Below are 12973 nucleotides of genomic sequence, written 5' to 3'. Positions count from 1 at the left end.
ACCCACCGAGCCACCCAGGCACCCCGGAAAACAGCCTTTTAAACAATATTTTTATTTTTATTTTATACATATATATGTAAACATAGAATTGAATGTATACATATAAATATAATTTGTAAACACATTTGATATACATTTATGTTTATCCTAGGACGCAACACTGCCCTCCTGAGCAGCGCAAGAGGGTGGGTTTTTACAGAGAATCACCAAACAGCTTGACCCAACTGAAGGGCCAGCCTTGCGCTGCTGCTTAAGAGAAAGCCTTGAGTTGGGAAAGGTTTGACAAATACTGAGAAAAACCAGTCAATTAATATGTTAAAAACACTACCCAACCACAGTATGAACTATTTAGACATATGGCTTTAATTTTGACTTTAGTCTTCAAAGCCTAGGGGTCCCTGGGGAAAGGGGGCAGAGGGAGAGACAGGACCAGCTTCTCTGTGGGCCAGGTTTCTGGGGTTGCTCCCAGCCCTGCCCCCAGAGGGAATGCCCCCACCCAGAGCTTTGCTCCCAGAAGGGCCCCTCCCCCAGAAAGCCCCTTCCCAAAGGGCCCTGCCCTTTGGCCACACCCTCAGAGGTCCCATTATCCACCCCCAACACCCTCACACCCCCCTACCCCGCCAAGCACCGCCCTCAGAAGGGTTCTATGGTGAAGTCAGTGTGCTTCTCTCTCACTGTCTAGGAATTACTCAGTTTTATTTTTTACTTTGTGTTTTTTGAGCGAAGTGGGTGGTGTAAGGACCTATTTTATATTTTTATATTTTAGCCAGAGGCTTCCATTGAGGTTACACAATAACCTTGTTGTTTAACGCTTAAGCTGTCCCTGCTCCCCTTCTCCCAGGGGACTTACTTAAAAACAAGTCCCGGAAATCAACCTCAGGTAACAAAGCCCAAATACAAGGGTGGGTCAGGCCAGGTAAGACATCTGATCAGTGGAGGGTTGCATACTGGCTCCCTAGCTACCAAGGAGTATGGGTCCCGCCCTTTGTGAGTCTTTTGGGCGCCAATCCTAACCAAGGTGATAGGCTAGGTCAAATATCTACTAAAAGGTAAGTTGTAATTCAATTGGTCACCTAGCATCACTGTGCAGCTTTCTCTGTGTGTTACAATTTAATTGGCCACCTATGCATGACCAGGCCCAACCACATGGCCTATGTCCTTAAAAGCTAGTCCGTAAAGGAGAGAGGGGTTGACTTCTCTGTAAGAAAAGCGGCCCTGGCTGGTCAGTTTGATTCTTGATGCTTGGTGCGAAATAAAGCTTTGTTTGACCTTCGCTTTGTATCAGTCTCGCTATTTTAATCATGGACCCATTATTGGGGCATAACAGGTGGGATAGTGGAGCACGTACATAGCGGAGGGGACAGCCCACTGTGGGTATCCACCATTCCTTGCCTCCTCATTTGCATGTACTGCTCGCCCTGTCCAGTGAGCACAGCATGGAAATGGACACCTCGTGAGTGGTGGTCAACGAGACTCGCTGACCACGTGACGTCTATGACCGAGTCAACGGGAGCTCGCCTTCCCTACAGACCAGAGATTGCTCTGAGCACCGGCAGGAGGCGGTGGCCTCTTGTGAGCAGCCCAGAACCCTGTCTTGTCCTTTCTCACTCATGTCAACTCCCTGTGTTAGCCAAGCCTTGGAAGTGGTGACTTAGGAGGGAAGGGAAAGAAAGGCAGCCCCCGGCTCCTGATCCTGTCAAGTTCCTTACTCATCAGGAAGCCGAGGGAGGCAGGGTCGGTGGAACATGTGTGAGTCCCCAGGTGAGGTAAAGATGTCAGAGCTGGTCTTGTGCAGGATTTCCACGGTTCTGATAAGAAGAGGGCACGTGGGTGTGCCCCAGCTGTGGAATCCCTGCGTGAATTATTTAACACTGACATTGCACCCTGCGAAGATGAATGGCAAGAATCATGCCCATAATCACATTTTAAAATTTTTATTTGCTTGGAATGACATTAAATGCAAATAGAAAACAGCAGCTATGCCCCTTCAGAAGACAGACCATGGAGGAAATGAGCTTTCTATTTTAGTACCTTTAACAAACACTTCCTCCCTGTTTTTGCCCAAAGGGCCCTATATCTTCATTTTGCATGGGGCTTGTAAATTATGTAGCCAGCCCTGGGGACAGCTGTGCAGTGTCTCAATGACCCAGTGCAGGGAATGGCAGGAGCCTCCCTCCTTGATACAGTAGTATTACACAAGCCCCTGAAGCTGAAACAGAACTTCAGGATAAAGTCTGAGGGGGAGCTCCTCAAATTTCTGAGTCATGGGCTGTCATAAACAAAATATCAACAGCCGGGTGGCTTAGGCAACATGCAATTTATTTTCTCATGGTTCTGGGCGCTGGAAGTCCAAGATCAAGGTGGCAGTAGGGTTCGATTCTTCAAACGTCTCTCCTTGGCTTGCAGATAGCTGTGTTCTCCACTCTGTCTTCAAACGATTGTCCTTCAGTCTGTACTGTCTGTGTCCTAATCTCTTCTTCCTGTAAGCACAACAGTCCTGTTGGCTTGATGCCCACCCCCAGTGAGCTCGTTTTCCCTTTATCACCTCTTTAAAAATCCTCTCTCTGAATACTGCCACAATCTGAGATGCTGGGTGTTAGGACGTCAATGTAGGAATCTGGGGGCATCCAACTAAGCCCATAACAATAGTCAAAACTGGATCCGAAACTGAAATTTAGACACATTTTAAAATGCTAAAAGTGTATATATATATATATATATATATATATATATATATATATATATATATATAATTTTTCTGGTAGGCCTGAGATGGTTGGTAGGCTGAGATGTATTTGTAACCTTTGAGGGAAACATCCTTTGGAATGATCAAAGAGAGCTTCTATGTAATTCCATACATCCACAATTAAACCCCATAGCTTTCTATTTTGGAATTTGGCTGTTTTGTGCTTGGTGGCAACCAAAACCAGCCTAGGGCTTTTCTTTTGTTTTGACAGAAAAGTAGGAGGCAGAGGACTTGAGCATTTAGACATCTTGCTGCTCTTTGGTTTAATCATACTCTACTGAGTTGCCCGAAACTAATTAAGCTCTTGGCTCTGTAGAGGAGAGATGGTGTTCATTACATGTCATTGGCTACATTGTTCCTTTTTTTAATTGTTGTTAACATTTGAGTTATTTTTCAGTATAAGAGGCAAGCTTTATCTTAGTTTGGGCTGATGTAACAAGAGCACCATAAACTAGGTGCTTTAAAGACATACTTATTTCTCTCAGTTCTGGAAGCTGGGAAGTCTATGATCAAAACCCTGGAAGATTCCGTGTCTGTTCAAGTGTCCACTTCCTGGGTCACAGATGACCATCTTCTCCCTATAACCTCCAAGGTGGAGGAGGCGAGGGATCTCTGTGGGGTCTCTCTTATGGAGACACTAATCTCGCCCATGAGGACTCCACCCTCATGACCTAAACATCTCCCAAGGACCCCATCTCCTAGTTATGTCCCTTTGGACATTGAGTTTTCAACTTAAGAATCCTGGAGGGATACACTGTCTACAGTGAGCTTCGTCAAACATCTTTTATGTTCAAGGCACTGTTTTTTGGCAAAATTAATCATTTCCTACACATCCTTTGAAGCACGAGTATTTCTGCACTTTGTCTTCCTTTAGAACCTTTCTCTAGAGAGGATCCTAAAAAGTTCAGAAAAAACGCAGAAGAAACCTGCTGGCTAGCTCGTTTTTCACAGTAGAGCAGAATTCATTTTGAAGTAGGTTAATCTTAGAAATCCAGGCGAAGACACTTCACTTGAAAATCATCTCAAATGATCAGTTTTGTTAGTATGAGTAATAGTAACTATAAGATCAATAGAACAACTTTTTGTTCTACTGTGGGCCTACTGTGTGCTGGGTACCTCGGAGCACCTGAGTCGAACCATCTCGTGATCCTTCCAACAGCCCACTGAGGGTCACACTGTCTTCTCCTCCACGTTATGGATGAGCCTTAAGTCTGGGCCAGAAATGACACAACTTTCCCAATGCCATATTGCTACTGAGGGGCCAGCTGGGCTCTACGCCCACTCTGGTGCCAGAGCCTGTGATTGCAAACGTGGGCTGCACTAGCTGTTCAGAACAAAGGACTGTTCATAGAGGTGACACAGCTAACTCGTGAGACCCACCACCCTTTTCCCTAAGGTCATCCCGGTACAGCCTGCAGTGATGGCCCAAGTTAAGCATTCGAACTTGGTGCTGCAGAGGGCGTGTTTTAGGGACAAGATTGGTGTTAAGGGGTTCTAATGAAGCCCAGAGGGAATGGAAGGAAACAGGATTTGGGGAAATATCTGGGTCCCTGGAGCAGTGATCTCCTTTTATTACTGTGCACCTCTCTTTCACAAAAATAAATAAATACGTAAATACATACATACATACATACAAAAATATTTGCGTACATACCACCAATTTAAGCAAATTTTTGATAAATTATAGACTCTACTACTCTAAATTATTATGCACATTATAAATGATATGCAAAAGCTAAACAGTTAAATGGATGACATGAAATATGAATAAAACTTATAATATTTTCTTCCAGCCCCTTACTGGACTATTTCCCAAACTCCCTTTGGAGAAGACTTTTTAAATATTTGTTTATTTATTTATTGAGAGAGAGAGACAGCATGTGTGTGCACATGTGAGTAGGGGGGTGGGGCAAAGGGAAAAGGAGAGAAGCAAACTCCCCATTGAGCACAGAGGCCTCACTAGGGCTCAATCCCATGACCCTGAGATCATGACTTGAGCCAAAATTTTGAGTCAGACATTTAATCAACTGAGACACCCAGGTGCCCTGGAGTAGACTTTTTAAGAAAGAGATAGGACACTTGGAATTATAGCAATAATTCCTAGAATTAATCTTTAAAAGTGGGAAGATAGAAATGGTTTTTTTAAATTTTTTAAAAGATTTTCTTTTTTTATTCATAAGAGATGGGAGGCAGAGGCAGAAGCAGGCTTCCCGCAGAGCAGGAAGTCTAGAGTGGGACTTGCTCCCAGGACCTGGGATCATGACCTAGCTGGAGATAGACGCTGGAGATACTGATAAACCAAACTTTAGGGAAAAATACTGAACTTTACTGGGAAGATGAAGCAGAACAACAGCATATGGCAGCAACATGAGTTTTAGATAGCTGTTGGTCACCCAGAAGGCTTAAGGTGGAGAGAAAAACAAAAGGCTGTAGTGACCCAAAATTGTCCAAGTTGTGTAATTTGACCCAGGAACTTCTGGGTGACATAAAGCTTTGTTTATTTATTTCTGTGGGGACAGAGCGAGGGGGAATGAGGATTCCATACAAACATGTGAGTGGCTCTTCTCCCATCTCCAGGGGGGAAGGAAGAGATTGGGTTTACTCCAGTAAGCATGGTGATGAGTTGGTGAGGTAGGTTGACTAGATGTCTGGACACCTGAAAAAGCCAGCTAAGGCTGGCTTCCTGGCCATCTTGTCAGTGACTTATTGAAACCTTGTCATGTGCAAGACTTTCTTTTAACAGGTTGCCAGGTGAATCAGACTACCGGCCGCCATGTGTCATTGCTCAGGTGGCCCATGACACAATGTCCTGCAACTAAGGGGATGCACTTAGCATTACAGACATCGTTCTGTCTTTGTTATTTTGAAATTTAGAAAATATCTTATTAATTTGTTCGCTCCAAAGAGGCAATTTATTGCTTACTATGACAGTCTTTTGGTAGAGGACACAAAACTGCTTTCTTTGTTATGAAAATCAATGTGTTACACCAATTTTCTGAAAGATGGAAATAAAGTGCCTCCTTCCAGCTGGGTCAGGACACAAGTGTACCCTATGTATTGGTTTTTCAATAGAGTCCATTTACAGAATGTACATGTCTCTCAATACAGAAGACATTTGCTCACATTTATGTGTAGAACATTCCCGAACCTGGTCCAGGTTGCGGATGAAACCGTCACTCTGACTGGCAAGGCATAACGAAGAAGAGTTTTCCTGTAAACAATATGTGGTCATGGAAGGAATCAGCACTGCAATTCGTGGCTGATTCCAAAAGCTCTAAGAGGTGGTAGATGCACAGGCAAAGTGGTGACTTTTGCAGAGGAAGCAGGCTGGGGAGAGATAGCGAAACAGAAGTTTGAGAGGGCCCTAAAATCTCCTCCTGTGGGATCATTGGCCATTGAGCTTGAGAAAGGCTATGGGGAAAACTTGAAAGAGCATCAGATCAAACCCTTGGCCACTGGAGGTTGAAACTGACATGAGCAGCACTATCTCTATTCTTGACCCAAGGCCACAGGATGACAAGCTTTGCTTTTTCAATGTGGTCTCATGTTTCTATACTGCCCTATAAAGAAATTAATACAAATAAATGCTGAGAGTGTAAAGTGTAAGCAGAGCTCCCCTTGGCCATTTCCTAAGTTTTGTCCACTCCGAAGTGAGTATCACTTTGGTGAGTGCGTTGCAGGAAATGGCCTTAATGATCAATGGCAGACCTCCACTCCAGAGTGACATAAAAAGCAATCTGCACCTTCTTCCTGATTTGTCTGTAATAAAACTTGCTTTCCTCAGGTCCCAGCATTCGAGGCAGATAAATATGTTCCCTTTCGTTGGCTCTTACTCATACTTCAGCAAGATTTTCCATGTGCTTTCCTTGGCTGGCTGGGAAACTGGACCACAATTTATGGCATCTTAGGGGACAGGCGTGTAGAATTCCAGTGGGATCCCAGAACAGAACCTAATTGTAGATTAGAGACCATTGCGGTGAGAAGCTTTTCTTTGAGATCGAAAGAGGTGCATGTTATGCAAAGATTAGCAAGTGTAAGTTCACACTGTCTATTGAAAATTTATAGACTCATTATGGTCACGAAGGCTGGAAGATAAGTAGATTTTGGGAAAGATGCAGGTAAATTCAGGGAGGTGGCAAATTACCCCAGGGAAAGTAGAATGGCTAAAGAGTATGGCCCAAGCTTTTTAAAAAGATTTTATTCACTTATTTGACACACAGAGAGCCAGAAAGCACAAGTGGGGGGAATGGCAGAGGGAGAAGGAGAAGCAGGCTTTCCGCTGAGCAGGGAGGCAAATGTGTGGGACTCGATCCCAGGACCCTGGGATCATGACCTAAGCTGAAGGCAGACACTTAACCGACTGAGCCACCTAGGCGCCCCCTGGCTCCAACTTCCAAAGATGGTGTATGAGATACCTTTGGTGGGAAGGAATGAAGATCAGCAACTGTCCTTGATTCTGCTTCTCAGGAAGGCATTGTGATGTGGTGCCCAGGACTTTGGAGACAGACACACGCTTGGTGCCCTCCGGCTCTGCCGCAAAAGCAACACCTTCCAGAGGGCAGCTGCAGGCACCGGGTGTTGTCACACAGGGTCAGACCCTGGAGGCACTCAGCCACGTACCCATTCCACCATCCTGCTGGGTTTGGAAGAGCGCGATCAAAGTCCCTGCTGCCGAAGGACCATCCAGAGTGACATGTCCCATGGGGCACGCCGGCATTCCTTTACCCCTTCAGGTTATTGGCAGCAAGGCTGGAAATTTTTTAAATTGCCTGGGAAAATGATAGCAAATGGCTCCAAAAAGGAGTTTCAAAACGCAGACTTCATACTATGTTTTGAGTACATTTCATTCATTTGGCAGGTACTGACAGGGTGCTTAAGTGCCAGGTGCTGCTGCATTAGAAACGGACTTGAGGAGTTAACAGGAGGGGGCTCCAGCCCTCAACCAGCACAAAGTGGATCAATGGATGCATGTGACGGGGAGTACTAGGTGCTCTCATAAGAAGGGTGTGCTAGGAGTTAAGGGAACACTCGGGGGGAGCCAGCACCAACACTCAGGGAGAGCTGTGGGAAATATGATGGATGCAGATGGCTCCAGGGGAAACCAGAGAACTGCTCAGATCCCTGCTTCTTAACAGCTCCAAGTGCCCGCTGCTTCAGAGTGGGGGCTGGGCGAGCAGGGAGCTGGGGTGGGCGCAGCGATGCCTGATTTCCGACCTCCAGCCCCTGCGCTGTTTCACCTGTCCCTTTAGGAGTACAATGACATAGGATTTCACCAACGGAGGATCTACCCCTGCATCCTGGTACTGGAAAAGCACGCGAGGGCTGCGGAGCTGAAAGAGTTGGTAGTTCCAGTAATGTGTGCAGGGTTTTAAAAAACTATATACGGGAAAATATCCGGTCTTATTTGCATGTGTTTGTATCATGCACCATTTTTAACTGCAATCCTCCTTTTACCTTCTTCCCTGTTGTTAAGACTCTCCTCTCCTCACCGCTGCCTTTGTCCCTATAATACCTGTTGACAGCCTGGTGCTCATCCATGAGCTCATTCGACTCTATCCACACACGCATGGGGCTCTGTCACTGTTTGACAAATATGGGCTCATTTTATCTACCTCTTGATCTAGTGCTTCCCGGTTAAGAATCCCTCCTGCATAACGTCCTTCTGTTTATATCTTCATTTTTATAAAGAATGGCTGCTCACCTTTTATCAGGTGCCTTTATTTTTTATCAAATGCATTTATTGCTATGGTCTTAAGAGTTTTTTCACAGTTAATTTAGTGATGAGGTAAATCTTATTGATTTTCTGGTCTTGAGCTCCCTTTATTTTCCTGGAATGAATCCAAGTTGGTCTCAGGATATAGTCCTTTGATAGATGCCTGACTTCTGTTATTTGCTAACATTAGTTCAGTTTCTGTTAACTAATCTGTCCTAAGCCAGATTTGTTAATAGCTTCCCCGTTCCTCCCTCTCAGGTTTGGGTATTAAAATTGTGCTCAGCGTCATCAAGTGAATTGACTTATTATTGTTTAATTGCCTGTTGCCATTTAACAGTAGAATGACAGTTATCCAGCTGCAAACCTGTCTGATCTTGGAACTCATCTGAATTTTCCATTCTTGAATCATTTGGATGATTTTGTTTTCCTAGGAAATCATCGTTTCTTCTAGGTTATCAAATTGATTAGTATAAAGTGCCTTGCAGTTTAGTGATTCTTTTATATTATGCAATTGCTTTTATATCTCTGTTCCCAACCCTTATCTGTTTTGCAACTCTCTCCCTCTCTCTGTCCCCTCCTCCCTGAAACCCCCCTTTCCCCATTCCCCTTCCCTCTCTCCCCACCTCCTCCCACACCCCATCTTCCCCCTCTCTTATCCTAAATAGGGCATGTGAAGTTTTTTTTTTATTATTTCATTAGTCTTTCATAAAAACAACTTTGAGTTTATTTGTCCCTCATATTTTTTATTAGTTAAAAAATTTATCTTTATTATAATTACTTCCTTTCTTTTGATTGAGCTGCCCTTTTCTGATGGGTAATGAGTAGTTTCTTTTATTCAAAAAAATGTTTGAAATTGATGACATTTGACACTAAAGTCTCCTTAGAGTATAACTTCTGGTGTCTTCTGTAAGTTTTGTTATGAAATAATCTCCTTTCCATTGCTTTCAAGATTTTCTTCAGTCGTCTTATGATTTCTTCTTTGACTGAAGACTGTATTTCTTCACTTGTATGTAGTTTCAATTTTTTTTACCAGGTTATCTAATTCTGATTCTACTGGATTGTGATCAAAGAACTGTTCTTTAAATCTTTAATTTGGAAGGCTTGTAAAGGTTTCCTTTGTTGCCTAGTATGCAATTAATCTTTACAAATATGGCTTTCCTTAGGTGTAAGAAAGAAATGTTTTCCGAGGGAAATAAGGATGTCTATTTTCTTTTTTTTTTAAAGATTCTATTTATTTATTTGACAGACAGAGATCACAAGTAGGCAGAGAGGCAGGCAGAGAGTGAGAGAGAGGAGGAAGCAGGCTCCCCGCGGAGCAGAGAGCCCGATGTGGGGCTCGATCCTAGGACCCTGGGATCATGACCTGAGCCGAAGGCAGAGGCTTTAACCCACGGAGCCATCCAGGCGCCCCAGGATGTCTATTTTCTGTTGTGTCCTTGTTTTTCCCTCCTTCTAGTAGATACTCCCATTTGAAAAGCTAAAATTTTACCTTGTTATTGCATTTTTAGAGTCTTTAGGTATTATGTTGTTAGATGTATACCTGCTTATACCTTTTACATCTTCTTTCCAAACTCTGCCTTTAAAAATGTCCCTCTTCATCTTAGTACCTATAACTTTAGACCCAACTTGTCTGCGATGAATTTTGCCATTCCGGCTTTCTCTTTTGCATGGTATCTCCTCACCTGATACATTCTCAATCCCTTTTGCATTTTAAGTATGTTTCTTGAACAGCGTGGATCTGTAACCCCCTGATAGGTGCTTTAATAGAAAAAGTCAGTCTGTACACATTTAAATTAATGATAAACAGTCATGATTTTATTCCTTCCATCTTATTTTGTTTGTTTTTATTTTCCCCATTTTTGATGTTTTTAATCAAGTTCATTCTTTTTCTACTTGATAAATATAGAAGTTCTTTGCATTTTTCGATGACAGCTTAATTGAGATATAATTCACAGGCCATACCACTCACCATCTAATGTGGACAATTTAATGGCTTTCACTATAGTTAACTATACTATACTGAACTACCTACACATTTTCATCATCCTCAAAAGAAAACTTTAGCCATCACCACCAGTCTTAGGCAACCGCTAATCTACTTTCGGTCTCTGTAGATTTAGCTATTCTGGAAATTCCATATAAATCAAATTATGCAGTATGTGGTCTTCTGTGACTGACTTCTCTCAATCAGCAGAATGTTTTCAAGGCTCCTCTGTGTCGTGGCACATATCAAAATTCTATTCCTTTTCAAAGCTGAATAATATTCCACTGGCTGGGTGGATCACATTTTATTTATCTGTTCATCAGTTGATGAACATCTGGGTTGTTCTCACCTTTTCACTATTACGAATAAACCCTAAACCTTCATGCACAAGTTTTGGTGTGAGCATAGTTTTTTTCTTGGCTCTATACACAGGAGTGATATTGGTGTGTCATATGGCAACTCTGTGTTCTGCATTTTGAGGAGCTACTAAACCATTTCTAATGTGGCTGCGCTATTTTCCAAGCCCACCAGCAATTTACAGGTTCCAGCTCTTCACATCCTTCCAACACCTGCTTTTGGGTTTTTTGATAGTAGCCATCCATGAGGGTGGGAGGTGGTATCTCACCATGGTTTTGATTTGCATTTCCCGAATGATTAGTGATGTTGAGCATATTTTCACGTGCTTATTGTCCCATATATTTTATATATACCTTATATGTATCTTTAAATATATATATTTCATATTTTATTTATATTTAAATACATATTTAAGAATGTAAATATATTTACATAAATGTTTATATAAATATATGATAATGTAAAATATATTTATATATACATTTATATATTAATGTATACATTTGAATATTGGAGAAATGTATATTCAAGTTCTTTGCTCGTTTTTTTTTAAAGATTTTATTTATTTATTTGAGAGAGATCACAAGCAGGCAGAGAGGCAGGCAGAGAGAAAGAAGCAGGCTCCCTGCTGAGCAGAGAGCCTGACGCGGGGATCGATCCCAGGACTCCGAGTTCATGACCTGAGCCGAAGGCAGCAGCTTAACCCGCTGAGCCACCCAGGCGCCCCTCTTTGCTCATTTCTTAACTTGGTTGTCTTTTTATTTGAGTTGTAAGAATTCTTCACACAGTCTGAAGGCATGTTCCTTATATATGACCTGCAAATATTTTCTTCCATTTGTGGCTTGTCTTTTGACTTTGTCAATGGGGTCCTTGGAAGCACAAAACTGGGATATTTTGGTTGAGTCCCATTTATTTGTTTATTTTTTTTTAAGTTGCTTGACTTTGGTGTTTGGCTGAGGAGCCGTTGTTAGATTCAAGACCACTAACATTTACCTTTGTGTTTTCTTCTGAAAACTTTATCATTTTACTTTATTTTTATTTTTTAAAAGATTTTATTTATTTGAGAATGAGACAATGAGAGAGAGCATGAGTGAGGAGAAGGTCAGAGGGAGAAGCAGACTCCCCGTGGAGCTTGGAGCCTGATGCAGGACTCGATCCGGGAACTCCGGGATCATTACCTGAGGAGAAGGCAGCCGTCCAACCAACTGAGCTACCCAGGCATCTCGAACTTTATCATTTTAATGCTTACATTTATGTCTTTGATGCATTTTGGGTTATTTTCTCTGTATGGTGTGAGGCAGGACTCCTGTTTCATTATTTGCATGTGGCTGCTTGGGAGTAAAATACTGTTCTTACCCCCATTGAATTGTTTGGCACCCTTGTCAACATTAGTTGACTGTAATTTATTTTCCTTTTTTTTTCACGTGCCATGTATATTATATTTCTAGGAAAAAGGAATCCCAGGATTTTCCCTCCTGCCTGGATTCTTCCTTCTTCATGGTGCATGATGCCAGAAGAATTTTTCCATGCAGTGAAACCAAACTGAGGGGATGGAAATATTCTGCCACTTTTCTAGATCTTTCAGTTATACAAGTCTAGGGCTGGTCATGCCACACTTGTTTAACTTGCCCGTGAGGTTCACAGCAGTTTTCCCAGCTCTGTGGTCATCAATAATTTCAAATTTGCCAATGTACTCATGCTTCGTCATCACAGTGAGGAAACGGGACGATGACTTTGGTGCAGGGCCTCCTAAGAACCTGGCCTTCGCCCCCCCTTTCAGCAGTGTTAATGTTCTTTAGGAGATCTGTGGGACATTTGTTCACACTGTTACTATGGCACGGAAAGATGGCAGAAAATGCTTTTTTCCCTTTTATTAATATTTGGTCTTGTTCTCCTTCCCTTTCTCATAACCGAATGCGTATTTCCTCTCCGTCATTTGAAAACTGCATACTGTTCTCCAACTGTTTTCCCCAGGCGAGACCTTGTGTATCAAGAATCCTTATTTCACGGTTATTATACACAATCTTAAAGATTTATGACTGTCCTCTTATTTTACACATGCATACACACGAAGCACTAAATACGGACTTTATCTGAATGGCTAAATGTTGGCCAAGACAGAAGCCAGTTGTAGGGGGAACTTCTAGGATAAAGATATAGTCTGAAGTTTTTT

At 42.6% G+C, this 12973-nt stretch overlaps 1 protein-coding gene across 5 annotated transcripts in view; it reads right to left on the bottom strand.

Moving 5' to 3' along the window:
* Positions 1-12973, bottom strand: part of LOC131810247 (conserved oligomeric Golgi complex subunit 2-like) — a 58061-nt gene that overhangs the window by 11712 nt on the left and 33376 nt on the right. For 4 of the 5 annotated variants that reach the window (XR_009345495.1, XR_009345497.1, XR_009345496.1 and 1 more), the window contains one exon: positions 1987-2480. The exons of the other annotated variant lie outside the window; for it this stretch is intronic. The gene's annotated coding sequence lies outside the window, so the exon portion shown is untranslated. Of the gene's footprint in view, positions 1-1986; positions 2481-12973 lie in introns of those variants that run through there. 5 annotated transcript variants of the gene reach the window in all.

Source organism: Mustela lutreola, chromosome 10 (assembly GCF_030435805.1).
Source record: "Mustela lutreola isolate mMusLut2 chromosome 10, mMusLut2.pri, whole genome shotgun sequence".
Classification (NCBI taxonomy): Eukaryota; Metazoa; Chordata; class Mammalia; order Carnivora; family Mustelidae; genus Mustela; species Mustela lutreola.
Note: the sequence above shows the minus strand (reverse complement) of the source record. Positions and strands in the feature narration are given on the sequence as shown.